Source organism: Phodopus roborovskii, unplaced genomic scaffold (assembly GCF_943737965.1).
Source record: "Phodopus roborovskii unplaced genomic scaffold, PHOROB, whole genome shotgun sequence".
NCBI lineage: Eukaryota > Metazoa > Chordata > Mammalia > Rodentia > Cricetidae > Phodopus > Phodopus roborovskii.
The window spans coordinates 4,678,018-4,691,192 of record NW_026126682.1 but is presented as its reverse complement, the minus strand read 5'-3'; the positions used below and the strand labels follow the sequence as shown (position 1 = coordinate 4,691,192).

General features: G+C 39.5%; 1 protein-coding gene across 18 annotated transcripts in view; it reads right to left on the bottom strand.

Moving 5' to 3' along the window:
• The window catches only part of Adam22 (ADAM metallopeptidase domain 22), a 207,373-nt gene that overhangs the window by 93,574 nt on the left and 100,624 nt on the right, over positions 1-13,175 (bottom strand). The window lies entirely within an intron of this gene.

Below are 13,175 nucleotides of genomic sequence, written 5' to 3'. Positions count from 1 at the left end.
ATTCTTCCATCTACTACTTCTTTGAAGGAAAGGTAAAGAGATCCTTCCCAGCAGTGAAACCAAGTTTCCCTTGTAGTGTCTCTCTTCTCCCTTGTACCCACAGTCCAAAAGTATTTTCTCCACCCTGAACGTCACCCAGGATGGACACAGGAACAATGTGTCATCTTACTGAAGTAAGGAAGAACTTCTCGGTCACTAGAGAAAGGCAAGTAGGTGTTTAAGGTTGTGTAGATGCTGAGCATGGAAAAAAAATGCTTTTTAGTCAGAAGCTGTCATGGGGCATGAGTTGATCATTCATCATTCTGTTGCTATCTTCCTTTCAAATCAAGTAGGGAGTTGACCAGAGTACCTTCTGGTTCAATGATTTACAAGCAATTTTGGAAATACCACCCTTTCTACTTTAAATACCAGCTCAACTTCTAAAGAATCGATGTCATGTAGATTGCACTTACCATAAAGAAATAAAATTTCACACCAACAAATACATGATTGGAACTTTTAAAAAATGCTAAATATAAATTCTTTTAACAATTGAAAGTTACTTCTAAAGATATAAATAACTTATGAGTCAAATAAAGCAGCATAAGTATCTAACATTTATAGCCACCACGCCAGGAAACTGTTGGAATGTAGCTTAGGAGTTTGTGTTAGCTGCACTTACTGGTGCATTCCTGTTATGACAACACTCAGGGACTAAGTATAGAGGCTCTTTTAAGCTCAGAAGTCTAAGACATTCTCAAAAAAAAGTTGGAGATAAAAAACAAGAAGGTAGCATTTTACATAGTTAGATGCTGGGTGTTTACATCCAAAGAATAAAGGAATGTTGCTGTTTGTTAAGTCAAACAGTAAACACAAGAAGAAAAACAAGGGAGTTTCTTAGTTGTTTTTCTTGTTTTTAATGAGACAAGGTCTCACTAGGTAGCCCAGGCTAACCAGGAGCTTGCTATATAAACTAGGCTGGCCTCAAACCTCAAATTTGCAGGAATCTTCTTCCTCTAAAGTGATGGAATTACAAGTACATTACAGTCTATTGTGAATTTTTTTTTTGGGGGGGGGGCTTTTTGAGACAAGGATTCTCTTGTTTTGGAGCCTGTCCTGGAACTAGCTCTGCAAACCAGGCTGGCCTTGAACTCACAGAGATCTGCCTGCCTCTGCCTCCTAAGTGCTGGGATTAAAGGCTTTTGCCACCAATGACTGGCTTGTGAAGATTTTTTAAGTAGAAGGAAATCACAAAGATAAGAGGAGAAATTATTAGAAAGTAAACACTAGTAAAGAAAATAGTTATTCTAAAATACACTAAACTAACATGACTCGTCAAACAAAAGAATGAAGGAGAAATACAGTAAGATAAAACTGAAGTAGGAGGAACAATGACTCGAGAAAAGAAGATGTTAGGTATCACAGAGAGATTTGGTGAAGGTTGTGGGAATGGAGCTCAAATGGAAGAACACACATGTCACATGACAAAGTGCTGGTATCCATCCCACAACCATTCCCACATACAAACCATACACACACCACCACATAAACCTCACAACATATGCACCACACACACCACACACACCATCACATACACCACACAACATATGCAGCACACAGACACACACACACACAGAGAATGGACACAAATACATTAAACCTCACGTAGATATCTCTTATAAATATCTGATATAATTTTGATATGTGTAAAGTACCTTAAAATCATGGAAATTTTACCACAAGTTAATTGGATATAACTTATAGGTTGGAATTTAAAACAGACTAACAAATGTCTGTAAAATTTGAGCACAGAACAGCCTTGGGAAAGAAGGTGAACTTCCAAGGGTGACACATGGCTCACTGAGTGATCCTGTTCATATTCATCACACATCTTTGTAGCAGGAAAAGTAACATGGAATCCCCCCAGACCTGTCCAAATGGACTTTCCCATCGGCACTGTTGGAGGTCTGGAGAAACAGCCACACTTCCAGCACAAGGGCAAGTCCAGTCCTTATTTTATCATCCATGGACATGGACTGGCATGTATTCTAAGTGTGAATACTGTGTCAAATGTTGCACACACAGCAAAGCAAAGTGAGGGACCATGGCTGACCATAAACAGACTTAGGAATAGATCATGGCTGTGTCAGAAACAGACTTAGGAACTGGCACCGAGAATGGGCAAATACCACCACAGGTGTGGCCAGAGATCTCTTGGCACTGTTCCTGAGCCCTGCACTGTATTAACAGTGCTCCTCCCACAGCAAAGCTTTGTTTACCTCTGTGTTTCCTCTCGTTTAACAAAAAAGGAGAATGAAGCACACCGGCATCGGTAAGCCTACACAGCCTCAGATGCTAACTGGTACGATCAGAAGCTGGGTCCACCGAGCCCTAACAATATTCACAGCACTGGAGCTTTTCTGCATCCAAACTACAGATCCTCCTTAAGGTCTCATCTGTGAACATTGCTGAAGACATTTTAGAACTTTAACTTAGTGAGAAAGGTAGTATGGCCTCGAAAACATACCTTATCCAAAGTGCTATGACGTGGAAAACCTTGGAATCATCAAGCCAGCACACAGCGTTCCAGGAATGTTCCTGGCTATAAAGGTGGCTGGGAGAAGAGTAACAGATGTGTGGATCCATATGCACTGCCCCCCTTTCCTGGTCCACTTGATCCTTTCTCACTGTCCACTGTTCTGGTTTCGTTCTGCTCAATTGTTACAAGATCCCGAATCAAGGGCTCGGCACCTCGAAACATACTCCACCTACTGCCAGAAAACATTCTGTTCCCATCTCACCTGCCAAATGTTTATAATGCAAACTTGGGAGTTTGTATAAATTCATGAAGAGTGCTGTGGAGCTGAAGCACAGATCCCTGGGAAGGAATTTGCCTGTCATACTCAAGGGGGGGGGTCCCAAATTTAGTTTTCAGTACTGAAGAATTAAAGGATCTTTCCTGAGCCCCCAGCCAGCAACAGGCACTTCATTATCACTTACGAGTTATCTAACTCACAGGAGCTGGGGGTAAATAGTTAAACAGTATCTGTAGCTCCTTAGAGACAAGCTTCACAAGGGCAAGAATTGCATTAGGTACTACATGCAGCTGTAGCTGTATGCCTGGCCCTCAGCAAGTACTCTCTTTGCGTTTACTGCATGAATTAGGATTCCAAACAAATGGTATAGCTGAGAAATCTAGCTTCTTTCCCTCTGCGTTAGTGTTCTAGCCTCTTCAATGCTACATCAGAGCTTTTAAGTTTCCTGTCACGGTTATCAAGTCTAACTACCTGCATCCAATTCCTTTCCTACTCCACTGATGCAAGACTTCTGTGAAACACTATAAGCTGGACCCCTGATAAGTCACTATGTAAAATGTCTATAAACCTCAAACCACTCTCATGCCTCTGGTCTTTATTATGTGTTTTAATTTTTATAGTGACACTCACTGGAAAGCAAGAATTTTTAATAATGAACAAGAAAATAACTGTATCTTAGAACAACACCAAGAGAATAATTTAGCGAGTTTCAAGCTGCTAAAACAACTTCCTGTTTGAATATAATTACTCTAATAACAGTGCACTCTGATACAAAAAGAATTTGCCGAGTAGATTTGAAAAGGCATTATACAATGAAAAGGTTGGTTTCAAACTTGAAATAGAAAAGCTCTTCTACTGTAATTACTTCCATACACAAAATATAATTAGTGCTACCTTGATGTTTTAAATATTTTTGGCTGGGAATGTTCTAAATGATAAGATCTTAAATATTAACTATCTGTATGATTAAGCTGTGAATATGAGCAAATGGCATAATCCTTTGGATACTTAATTGTGCAAACAGAAACATTACACTAGAAATAAAACAAGGGAACTTCCTACTAAACAGCTTACAAGCAAAGCTTAGGGACAGACTCATGGGGACAGCAGCTGCCACTTCATTTTTCCATCCTCCCAGCACTAGGATGCCTGGTCTGTATCAATTGGTAATGGGCCAATAGAGCTTCTGTGTGGCTACAGAGTTAAGAGGACGCATAGTCTTTGTAAAGCTACTGAAACAGATAATGTATTATACACCATGATGGACCTAGAACAACCTTCAGTCCAAAGGGAAAAGAAATTTACTTATTCCCCAAAGAATCCTTTCTCCTATAATTCAAAGAGAATCAGATCATGAACTCCAAACCTTTCCTGGACCACACTGATTGCAATGTGGTAGAGGAGCATATGTTTGCATAAGTCTGCCAGGGAGGAAATGAACAGCCCATCAAGCCCACGGGGGAGATGAGAAATACACAAACGCCTGGTAGTAGACAAAAAAATACAGTTAGCAGACAGAACTGGAACCGTTAATGCATGTGTGAGAACGAACAAAACATTTTCTATGTTTGTTTATTAGATTTGTGTGGCTCCTTTGTGTGTTGAAAAGAAGGGAGAGGAAAGGGGCAGGGTGGATATTTTAATGACTTTGGCAAGGATATAATGAAATCTCTTCAAGTTTCTGGCAAGATGATGATATGTTTCAGCTTCATTACTCTTGCTCATAAAATTTCACATTTTCCCCAGATGCAGATAAACATATATGTAGGCCCAAAATGGGCATGAGAATGGAGCATGTGTTTGCCATGTGCAAGGCAGAAACATATTTCAGACATAATGGCTTGAAAGCCACTATGTTCCCCCTGTAGTGAACAATGCACTATTTAACTTCTATAGAGAATAAAGAGGAACTAAAAATAACTGCAAGAACAAATGGTTCAGAATAGAGGGCATCCTTTAGAGGGACTTGGTCTTCTTTGAAAGAATGGAAATTTTCTATTGTGATAATCAAGACTTATCTGAACTAATTACACCTCCACATTGTGGCTTATTAAATACCACTGCCAATGGAGATGTTACTAAAAGATTTACATTTTAATTCCTCTGCTATTATGATTGTTTCCAAGAGCCCTACACTGTGGTGGATAAGAACATACATTCTAGGATCAGACTTCTTGACTCCAAATCCTTGGGCCACTAAGTTCAACCTTCTGTGCCTCAGTTTCTTCATACGTAAAATGAGGATAACAAAGAAAAGATTGCTTAAAACATATGTGAAATGAGTCCACTAGTGTCCAGTACATACGAAATTCCTGCTCTTGTTACTACTTCAACTCTATTGAGTTCTTTTATCATTCCTCAGCCCTATTATCAGCTTTAGTATCAAGTCAACATATATTCTTAAGAGGTCAATATTATGAAGATAGGAGCTCTGTAGTGGTAACATCAACATTATAAAAAATATTAAGAATTAATGTATAAAATACAAATTTTGGGGAATGTAAACAAAAACATGGTATTTATTTATTTATTTTTTAAGCTGACAAGGTGTTGATATGTAGCTCTATATGACAGGCTGGCCCAAATCCTGGGTGCTGGGATCTAAGGCACGCTCCACCATACCCAGCCTATTTATCATACATTTTAATACAAATGAAAACAATATTTCATTTATAGAGGAAAATGTGCTGCCAGTAGACTCACTAAGGGATCATAGTGTGTTAGTATTAGCTAGGAAAAGCCATTAACTCTCCCAATCAACTGACATTAAACAAGTGACCTCATACTTCCCATAAAATAAGACTTAGTTTGAAGTCTGAATTAGTAGAAAGTCAATTAAAGTAACTCTTCTTATCATACCATTATATAGCAATTATGAGCTAACAAAATCAGTGCCCCAAGATTCCAGGACACTGATCATCAAAACTGTTTAGTCCATTGGTGCTTTTATTGAGGATTTAAAATGCCTTTGGAAAATACCATGAGTTTTGCACTAGTAACAGAGAAAACTGAGTTTTCCTTCTAATTCAATTCACTAGTTGAAGCTACAGTGTTTTAAAATGGGCATCAGTACAAATCCACAGGGTAAAAGGTTTGCAGTGCTGGCTCCATCTATAATTAAAGAGTGATTTCTAAATCACTCTGTACAAAAATACTGGAATTGAATCCCACTACCATCTATGGAGTTCAATTCAATTACTTATAAAATGGTCATAAAATTAAAGCTTCTTTACATTTGTCTTTCAAAAAGTCTAGATCTTGTTCTTATAGAGGTTATCTTTCAGTTAGATACACACACAAACACATACCACAATGCTGGGTGTAGTGATGCATACCTACAACCTTCCTTGGAAGATGAAGGCAGCCAGAGTAGATACTTAAGACCAGCCTGGGGTCCATTCTGGGTTCAAGGTCTGCTTGAGTGAGCTACATGAGTCTCAGTTTCAAAAACAACAACAAAAATACTCTTTTTCTTCTGAGTCAATTGTGGTAGCTCAAGCTTGTAATCTCACTAACTGGGAAGCAGAGATTGCTGACTGCTAAGAGTTTGAGATCAGCTTGGGCTTCACAGTGAGGTCCAGGTTACTATAAGCTACACAGTAAGGCCTTGTCAGAATAAAGGGGGAGGATGAACTTCACAGAGAGCTTGGAAGTGGGGTGCATGGGAAGCATTGGAAGGAGGGGAGGGGAAATGGTGTGATTATATTTTAATATTCACAATGAAAAAGAACTTTTAAAGGAAGCCAGGTGGTGGTACACACCTTTAATCCCACCACTTGGGAGGCAGAGGCAGGCGGATCTCTGAGTTTGAGGCCAGCTTGATCTACAGAGAGAGTTCCAGTACAGAGAAGCCCCGTCTCAAAACAACAAACAAACAAACAAACAAAGGCAACAAAACAACATCAACAACTTTGAAGGGAGAGGGAGGTTTAGAAGGGGACAGGTAAGAGGTTATGGCAGAAGGGGTGTAGGGGAAGAGATAACTAATGAGAATGTTTTAAAAGTCATATGGAAACAGTATTTTACCAGTCAACTGAATATACAGATATTCATATGAATGATTAAATTGAACTTATCCCACATAGGAGTTAATGCATCTCCCAGAAGCTACAGATTACCAAGTGAAAAGCCCAGTGCCAGGTATGGTCTATCTCTCTGTAAATTGTTGGTCAGAGCTGTCTCACACACTGCCCAAACAACACAGGCTATTGCTACTGTCCTAGGTTACCCACAAGAACTTGACAGGAAGACCCTACTGCTGAAGCCACTACACACTTTGGTCACAGGACCAGAGAAATAAATTTGGTACTAGCCAGGAAGCTTCTTTCCTGATGGGTAGACTTCATAAAACCAAAGGTGCCATGTAGGTTGATGAGCCAAAGTCTTCAGCAGACTAACCTGGCTGTGAACCCTGTGAACTGCAGTAAGGACTTGTATAACAGCACACTTTTGGGTGCAATGGGGGCATGGATGTTACTGCCTTAATTAACAACTTTCTGCTTGGTCTAAAGCCTGTTACACAAAGAACATGCATGCCTATAACTCTTGCCAAGAACCCATAGTTGAGGAGTACACAGATGCCATGGATAAACTCACCATTATTTTGTCAAATGAACACAGTATTCAACTGCTGTCTAAATTTTTATCTCTATGCCCATAGACTGGTGGAGTTCTTAGTCCTTATCAGGAAATGTTCTCTGTGTAGATGACTGTTGTTAAAATATAAATTAATAACCAATCAAAGTGTGAAGATTGAGTATCAGTGGAGTGCTGAGCTCCAAATGGGCTATAATTGGCATTTTCTTTGGACCACCAACAAGGTACCAATAAAAACAGTCTTATTAATTATGAATACTCAGCCTTAGCTTAGGCTTGTCCCACTATCTCTCTTAACTCAATTACAAGCCATATCCATCTGTGGTTTGCCTTGGGCTTTTTACTTTTCGTTCATTCTATATGTCTTACTTCCCTGCATCCTCCATGTCTGTCTGGTCCCTGGCCTCTGCCTGGCATCTCTTTTTCTTTCCTCCCCTTCTCTGAAGCCTACATTCCTCATCCTACTTACTCTTCCTGCCTGGAAATCACACCTATCCTTCCTCCCTCACTATTGGTCCTTTATCTTTTTATTAGACAAATCAGGTGCCTTATAGGCAGGCAAGGTAAAATAGCAACACATCTTTACATAACCAAACAAATGCAACACATCTTTGCATAGTTAAACAAATATCCCGAAACAATGGCCATCAATATCATGTCCCACACCCACCCAAAGTTCAGGGATCACTGAAGAAGAGGACACAGAAGGACTGTAAGAGCCAAGGGAAGACCAGAATTAAACAGAGTCTCTGGGTGACAGGGCCACTGTAGTCATGAACTCACAGCAGCTGTGCTTGCCTGTGCAAGGCATTCTAATACAGAGGAGGGAGGGGTTCAGCAGCCCCCACCCATAACTAAGGAGCTATCTACAGTTGATGACTTCTAAAGGGAGTTTGGTTTCCTTGAAGGGTGAGGCTCCTGGCAAGTTGCTCACGCTCTATTGGATAGTCTCGAAATCACTGATTATATGAGCAGCAGAAATTTGACATGGTCCATAAAAAACAAACAAACAAACAAAAAAAAAAAAACAGGGCACAAAGTTGGGGGGGGGGGTGGTAAGAAGATTGAGAGTGGATCTAGGAGTATGCAACCAAAATACATTGTATAATATTCTCAAAGAACAAATACAATTATTGTAATACTTTTTAAAATGATGTCAACAGTTAAGGAATAATGATTAAAGTATAATAGAATTAATTAAGCTGAGATGTGGTGGAGCATGCCTAAAATTCCAGCATTGGGAGGCAAAGGCAGGAAGGAAGATTATTAAAAGCTAATTGGCCACATAGTAAGACCTGGGCTTAAAAAAAAAAAAAAAAAAAGTAACAGCATAGTGGGACCTTTAATCCCAGTATTAAGGAGCAGAAGCTGTCAAATTTGTAAGTTTGAGGCCAGCCTTATCACTATAATGAGTTCTAGGCTAGCCAACATACACAGTGATACCTGTCTCAAAAAATGAAAACAAAATAAAATAATAGAATTTAAAGCTAGTCTACTCACATATGATAATCACATGCTCACCTATGACAAAGATGTATAAACAAGTAATTAAATCACCCAAATTTTATTGACTGGTTAACGTTCAGTAAGACATGGCTAGCTTGTCTTAAAGAATGGACTTAAGAAGAATGTTTTCGAAGTAACTTACTCTAAAATGGTATTTATTTGTAGCACCCTAGTTTTGCTTGATGTCAAAACCATACTGTGGGAGTTTGAATGAGAATAGCCTCCTCACACATTTAAATGCTTGCTCCTGACATGATGGAATTGTTTTGGGGAAATATCAGGAGGTACAACCTTGTTGGAGGAGTGTCACTCCTTCTCCATGGTGCTGGGGTTTCAAAAGCCCATCCCACTCCCAGTTAGCTCTCCAACCCACCACTCCCAGTCTCCCTTTGTGGATCAGATGTGAGCTCGGAGCTGCTGGTCCAGCACCATGTCTGCCTGCTGCCATGCTTCCCCATAATGGCCATGCATTCACTCTCTGAAACTGTAAGCAAGTCCCCAATTACACACTTTCTTTTATAAGTTGTTTTGGTTGGTGTCTTTTCACAGCAACAGAAAGGTAATTGAGACGCATACCATGCCTGTATAAATGTAATCTGAAGTTTTTCTATTCTGGCAAACAGAACTTAGGCTGGGGCATGTGAATATGCATGTTCTGACTTGTACATCTCACACCCGAGCTTGCCTTCTGCCCTGCAATAAAGGCTCTGTTCTCAGAATTCAAGGTTAGTGCTGAGGGTGCTTAACCTAACTCTCACAAAAAGCGCAGCTTAAAAAAAAAAATGTAACCACAGAGTCTAACATATGGGAGTTGCACTTGCCACATATTCCTATCATTGTTTCATGGATTGCTGTCATCATTATTTACATTTTGCACACTTATATTCTGCTAAAGAATTTATGCTGCAGAGCTGGGGCTATAGCTCAGTTGGTAGAGCAGCTCCAAGGACGAGGGTCTTCGGCTGACATCCCCCACCAGCCAAGCTTAAAATGCACATGGATAAATTCCTGTCACTTGGATGGAGGCCTCCCTATCTCCACACAGCCCAGGATTTGAGCTTAAGTAACAGCTTCTATAAATAGATCAATTTTTTTTATTCCTTTCTAAAAATCATCTCCCTAGCCCATATGACTCAGTGACTCTTAAGGTGACTAAGTATTATCTGAGAGTCCCTGGAAAAGCTACGTTATTTAGAATTCAAGACAAAAACCATGTGGTTCAAATATAAGAGAAAGCTGTAATTAAGAGAGAAGGGCTGCTGTCGAGTTCTTCTTAAAAACAAAAACAAAAACAAAAAAAAGAAAGTAAAAAAGAAAACAAAGTAGAAAATGGTTTAATAATCTAGGCTTAGTGGCATACACACTCCAATTGCAGTACTCAAGAGGTTGTGTCAAGAGAGCTGAGTTCAAGGACAGCCTGAGCTACATAATAAAGCCTTAAAATATTTTTAATGAAATTACAATACATTTCATCAGCATAAAAGGCCCCTCTAGTTCCCAGTAACCTCTCTTGCCATTAAGCACTTTCCCCTCTGACATCTGCTTCCCATCTCACAGCACTTCCTTCAATCTTTTCATCCATTCCAGACTTGAACCTTGACCCACATTCCTTCGTATTCTTATCCATCTTTCTCCTGTCACTGAGCACCCAATCAAGACTCTGAAGCAATGATTTCTGGGGAAAATCAAATGTGCCCAAGTCAATTAGTAGTAACCAGTTTAATTGCCACCCTAAAGTGAATACTCTCTCTACACGTCTAATTTTACTGTTGAGAACTTTAACACAAGGGCAAATTGGGATAATTATATTTAGAAGTAATTTGAGCTATTAAAATAGACACTCATGGGCCATTGTTTTGGTTATTATCATCAGAAATAAAAAAATTTAACAAAAATACTATCAGAACTAATAATGCTAATGAATAGCCAGGATCTTTCATTAGTGGGAGATAAATCACATCTCCACAGCAATGCTTACTTGACTTTTTGACCTTGAGGAAATCTGCCCCCTCACCCACTGGTATAGTTTCTGGTACATGAAAATGATTTTCCAATCCTCACTTAGTATTCAAAAACTTGCACTAGGGTTATTTTCCCAAGATGTTTACATAGGGGAAATGAGGCAGGAATATCACCAGCATTGCCATAAGGCAATTGACAATCCAGAAAAACTAAACAAAGTAGTTTAACCAACCCGAGAGAAAACCTACAGGGTCTTTGAGTAAATTAGCCCTTTATTTATGGATTAAAATCAATAATGTATTGTTACTGATACTAGAACCCTCCAAAACCAATAACATATGCATAAAGGAGGATTAATAAAATCCATTTCAACTTTTCCTGGCCCTCCTATTTTATACAATAGTCTGTCAGGTAGATGACATTTGGTGGGTGGCTTAGCCATGAAGTTAGTGAATCTAGGCTCATACTGCAGCTATGCCAGCTCTCTCAAAGCAGGAAGGCAGTTTTACTGATGATAACAGATCACTTTGAGGGTGGAACACATATAAGTATGTGTATAACCAAACCATCAATGGTAAATGTTAGTTATGACCAGCCACCATTAGTATTGAATACTGTGCCTATGCAGCAGGAAATTTCAGTTACCCAGAATATAATCACATTCAGTTCAGTTCTAAGACCACCCCCTAAAAACAAACAAACAAACAACAGAAACAATGATGACAACAAACTCTAACTGAAGAACAGCAAACTGTATAGTTTGGAACCTGTTGCCACTGTTAAATCTAGCTGGCCAACCAGCCCCCATCCCCCACACCCCTCTCCACACCCCCATCCCAGAATCCTCCTTCTCACCTCTGCCCCATTGGCAAAATTTCAGGTGGGTGGCTCTGGCCTGAGTTCTCACACAATTTCTAGGAATCAGAACCCAGCCCCTCACACTTGCAAGGTATACATTTTGCTGAATGAGCCATCTCCCAAGCTCCTGGAACTTAGTTTTTTGTTTTGTTTTGTTTTGTTTGGGGGGGTATTTATTTATTTATTTATTTATAAACAATCTTATTTTACATATCAATCCCAGTTCCCTCTCCCTCCCATCCTCCCTTGCTCCCCACTAACCCCCTCCATCCACTCCCCAGTGAGGGTGAGGCCTTCCATGGGGGATCATCAAAGTCTTTCACATCATTTGCAGGAGGGCATAAGCCCTCCTGCATGTATTTAGGCTGAGAAAGTATCCCTCCATGGGGAATAGGCTCCCAAAGTCCATTTGTGCACTAGGAATAAATACTGGTTCCACTGTCAGAGGCCCGATAGACTGCTTAGGTCTCTTAACTGGCACCCACATTCAGAGGGCTTGATTGGGTTCAATACTGATTCTCCAGCTTTATGACTGGTGCTAGTTTTTTAAATAAATCAAAATACATAAAAGTTAAAGATGAATTTTTTATCTTATTAAAAGAATAAAAATATGTATCTCATTGGTATATAGAGACTTTTTATAACCTTGGAGGGGAAAGATATAAAACTGCTTCCAATGAAACCTAAAAGGCCCTAAGGGCCGTATGTGATTATCTGTTAATCACTTGGGTGGATTTTACCACTTGGGTGGCTTTTACTTGCTCCAAACATAAAATTGTAATCAAGTCTAAAAATCTAGACTATGAGAAATTACGTAAGATAAACAATCTTATTTCTTCAACAAGTAAACTGAGGACAAAAAGGCCAAATAAAATTTGAGACACTTTAAAGCACAAATAGACAAAACCAAACTAAAGAGTCATGTGCTTTAATGACAAAACTATAAATCACAGTGCTGAGGGGCAGCCTCACAGTCAGTCTTTACAAAGCTCCCTGCGGGAGGGTGGAGGTGGGGCTTGGGTGTGCAAACAAGCAGGTGAGCTCTCTGGCCAAGCAGCTTGAACTGGATGGAAGTCATAGGTGCTTGCCTTTAACAAGTCATCTGTCCATTCATGATTTTATGTATATCTCTTAGTATTACATTTTAAAGTATTTTAAGTTAAAATTACAAATTTAAAGATTTACCAAAGCAGCAATTACATCTTTCATATGAATGTATTCCTTGTCTCACATCCATAATCACACCCCTAATCAAATGCACTACACTTGACCTTTTAAAAACAGAAGCTCTGACAAGGGAGCAGAGCCCTTTAAGAGACTGCCTTCTGGGCATTCTGTAAATCAGGTACAGTTTTCATTTAAGGAGTCCAACTCAGTTGGCAGAATGCATATCCACCAAGCACTAAGTCCTGGGTTGCAAACTCAGTGCTTAAAAAAGATTCCCCACAAAGAAAGGAA